This window comes from Bidens hawaiensis, unplaced genomic scaffold, assembly GCF_021521415.1.
Source record: "Bidens hawaiensis isolate Kalapana, Puna unplaced genomic scaffold, B.hawaiensis_p1.1 tig00022006_1, whole genome shotgun sequence".
Taxonomy (NCBI): Eukaryota; Viridiplantae; Streptophyta; class Magnoliopsida; order Asterales; family Asteraceae; genus Bidens; species Bidens hawaiensis.
The window spans coordinates 13626-17660 of record NW_027493412.1 but is presented as its reverse complement, the minus strand read 5'-3'; the positions used below and the strand labels follow the sequence as shown (position 1 = coordinate 17660).

General features: G+C 38.8%; 1 pseudogene; it reads left to right on the top strand.

Moving 5' to 3' along the window:
• The first annotated feature begins 1417 nt into the window (after nucleotides 1-1417).
• Nucleotides 1418-3707, top strand: LOC143564466 (protein CLMP1 pseudogene; annotated as a pseudogene).
• The last annotated feature ends 328 nt before the right edge of the window (nucleotides 3708-4035 follow it).

Sequence of the window (4035 nt, the reverse complement as noted above, 5' to 3'; positions counted from 1 at the left end):
GGAATGAACGGGAGAATATAATGGACAAGGGAATGGAATGAACAAATGAATGACATGAATCATTATTATTTTATTGTCTTGTTTGGTTATCACGTAGGAATGAAATGAATCATAATTTTTTTATTATTTTTTTCTTAAATAGTAAAGTATACATACATAATATTTTTATCAATTAATGGAACGGTAATAACATAATACGATATAATAATAAAAATATAATAATTATTATAATTTAATATTTTTTATACTATAATAATAATAATAATAATAATTGTTGATCATTATTCATTCCATTCATTGAAAGAATGAAAAAAAACATGTTTTACTAAGGAATAAAAATGCTATATACGGAAGGAATTGCATTATTTAAAAAAGATTCATTCAATTGATGAATGACAGCCCAACTTATTTTATTTTATTCATTTGGAATGATCCATTTTATTTCGTCTATCATTATTTCATATCAAACACTATCTAAGTGTCTATAAAAGTCTGCTAGTAATTAGAGTTAAGTTGTGAGCTTTAAACGTTTAACCATTTAAAACTTAGAGCATTCAGAGTTGAGTCGATGAGTTCAAATGCTAATCTTTTTATAATGAGCCCACCTATGCCACCTATGACATCATTAGATTTGTGAAATTCCACTACCAAATTGTTGAAGAATCACAATTCACAACCATAACATAATTGCAGTTACAATACAGATGGAAGGAAGTCATTTACGAATATCAATCAAATAAATCAAGAAAATCAATTAGCAAATAATTAAACTTGTTTATAAAATATCGTCATCCGTCCGGACTCGTAGCCTGCTCAGGCTACCTTTAGCCATTGGGGGCCACGTACGGAGTACTCGACGTTACTTAGTTGGTCGTTCAAAAAAAAATTATTTTTAAACTTATTTCACAAAACATCTTATTTTTCTATTCTTATTTTCTACTATCAATACTTTGTTATCAATAGCATCTATAGCTACTTTTGCAACTAAAAACATTAGATAAAAATCTAAAATTCATTCCAACTTTGACGGGGTGAAAATACGGTTCGAGCATAGAATATGAAATCAAGGGTTCATTCCCTTGTTCCGTGACCCATGTAGAGTGTAAACATTTAATCAAATCTAAAATAGTAAAATGAAATAATAGAAATTATGGAGCCCCAATTATATTTATATGATACAAATACAAGTCGGCCCCTCACTCCACTTGATATTGAAACTCATATCCTCTGCAACTGCAACTGCAACTGCAACTGCTGTTATCTTGGGTTTCCAATTCAACCACTCTAAAACCCCAAATCTTCAATCTTCATCTCAATTGCTTCAAACCCACTTTCACTTCAGTCTTCTAATCCAACCCCAGGTAATAATTTCATCCCCAATTAGGTTAAAGTTTATCTTTTTACTTAGAAAACAAACATGGGCAAATCTGGTGGTAGGAAGAAGAAGTCTGGTACTGCTACTAGTGTTAATCAAACTCAAAACCCTAGTCAAACTGGATTCAACTATTTTCTTGAAAAGAGCTAATGAGCTTAAAGAAGAAGGTAACAAGAGGTTTCAAGCTAGGGATTTTGTTGGTGCACTTGAACAATATGAGAATGCGCTTAAACTCACCCCGAAAACCCACCCGGACCGGGCTATTTACCATAGTAATCGAGCGGCTTGCTTGATGCAAATGAAGCCCATTGATTACAAAATGGTGGTGTTTGAGTGCTCTATGGCTCTTCAGGTTCAGCCTGGGTGCGTGCGGGCCTTACTTCGTAGGGCCCGCGCTTTTGAAGCGGTGGGGAAGTATGAAATGGCGATGATGGATGTGCAGACTCTCTTATCGGCTGACCCAAATCACCGGGATGCTTTGGAGATTGCCAGAAGGCTACGGGCTCCGATCATTGGGGCCCGCCAGGAGGCCCAGCAGGATCTCCAGAGCCGCCCTTCACCGGCGGCTCTTGGAGCTTCTGCTATTCGTGGAGCCCCCATTGCTGGGCTTGGGCCATGTCTTCCGGCTCGGCCTGTTCCAAAGAAGACCGGGCCGGGATCTTCTGGGAACAATAAGGTGGTGGATAAGACGTATCCGATCCCACCTGTTGAAGTTGACCCCGAGGTCAAAACAACCCAAATGCCAAAGCTTGTGTTAAAGCCTTCCAAGTGGATCCACTAATAAACCTAGTGCTAATGGCGAAAATAATACTAATAGTAATAAGCAGGCTGAAAAGTTGATATTATCAAAACCGGTTGCTACTGAAACTGCAATTCAATGGAGATCTTTGAAACTCGTTTATGATCACGATATACGTTTAGCACAAATGCCGGTTAACTGCAGCTTTAAGGTGTTAAGAGAGATTGTTAGCAAAAGATTCCCGTCTTCTAATTCGGTTTTGATTAAATACAAAGACGATGACGGGGATTTAGTAACCATAACGTGTACCCACGAGCTCAGGTTAGCCGAATCCATTGCAGACGGGCCCGTTCTACCCGATAAAGAACCAGACATTGAAAAAACCGATCTGTTCGGGATGTTAAAACTACATATAGTCGAGGTTAGTCCCGAGCAAGAACCGCCATTGCTGGAAGAAGTAGAAATTGAAGAACCGAAACCCGTTGAAATTGAACCGATCGAGTCTGTTGAGCCGGTTGAAGTAGACAACAGTGTGCCCCAGTCTAACCCCGAGACGGATAATAATAATAATAAGGCGGAAAAAGAAACACAAAAACCGGCGTCAACCGAAGACCCAGAGTTAAAAGAAGTTGAAATGGATGATTGGTTGTTTGAATTTGCTCAACTGTTTCGAACTCATGTCGGGATTGATCCCGACGCGCATATTGACTTACACGAGCTCGGGATGGAAATGTGCTCGGAAGCGCTTGAGGAAACCGTTACAAGCGAAGAAGCTCAAGTATTATTCGACAAAGCAGCTTCGAAGTTTCAAGATGTCGCGGCTTTGGCGTTTTTCAACTGGGGAAATGTGCATATGTGTGCAGCACGTAAACGTATTCCAATTGACGACTCTGGTGATCAAGAAATGGTGGCTAGTCGACTTCAAGCAGCATACGATTGGGTTAAAGAGAAGTGCACATTAGCAAGAGACAAGTATGAAGAAGCCTTATCGATAAAGCCCGACTTTTACGAAGGGTTACTGGCGTTAGGCCAACAGCAGTTTGAGATGGCGAAACTGTATTGGTCGTTTGTGGTTGCTAAAAAAGATGACCTGTCAAAGTGGGATCCAACTGAAACAATTCAGCTTTTTGATAGTGCGGAACAAAAGATGAAATCCGCAACCGAAATGTGGGAAAAACTTGAGGAACAAAGAGCCAAAGAAGCCAAAGAAGTAAAAGATAATAATGTGAGTAAGAAAGAAGAACAGTTGAAGAAAAAGTCAAAGGTCAACGAGGTGTCGGGTGATGAAGCAGCAGAACAAGCGGCGGTTATGAAGTCTCAGATTCATCTGTTTTGGGGTAATATGCTGTTTGAAAGGTCTCAGGTTGAGTGTAAGTTGGGGTTGGCCGGTTGGCAGAAGAATTTGGAGACTGCGGTTGAGCGGTTCAAGCTTGCGGGTGCATCGGAGGTTGATATAGCTACGGTTTTGAAGAACCATTGTTCTAATGCGGAGGCGGTTGAAGGTGGCGAGAAAAAGGTACAAGAGTAAGTTTAATATTTGATGAAAGTTGTGTTTTTTTTTTAGTTTTATGTGTTGGGAAATTGTGTTTGTGTTTTTTAGATTTGAGGAAGGGTTTGTTAAAGAACTAAATTTGGGGCCAAAATTTTTCATTGTTTGGATCATGAGTTTTGTTATTTATCTGGTGCTAGTTTTCAAGCCAATGTTTGTCAGTGTCAAGATGCTGGTTGTTTGGATTGGTCTTCTTAACTTCTTATGATTGCTAGTTTTGTTCCAAGACAATATTTGCCTGTTCTCTCTTTATATTATTGTTACTTTATGGGCAGAAGCCTGTCATGTCCCATCCCATGTAATTGGGTTCTTGGTATTATGACCCGAATTAACTCAATAGGTATACATTTGGTCTAGCTATATTGAGTTATT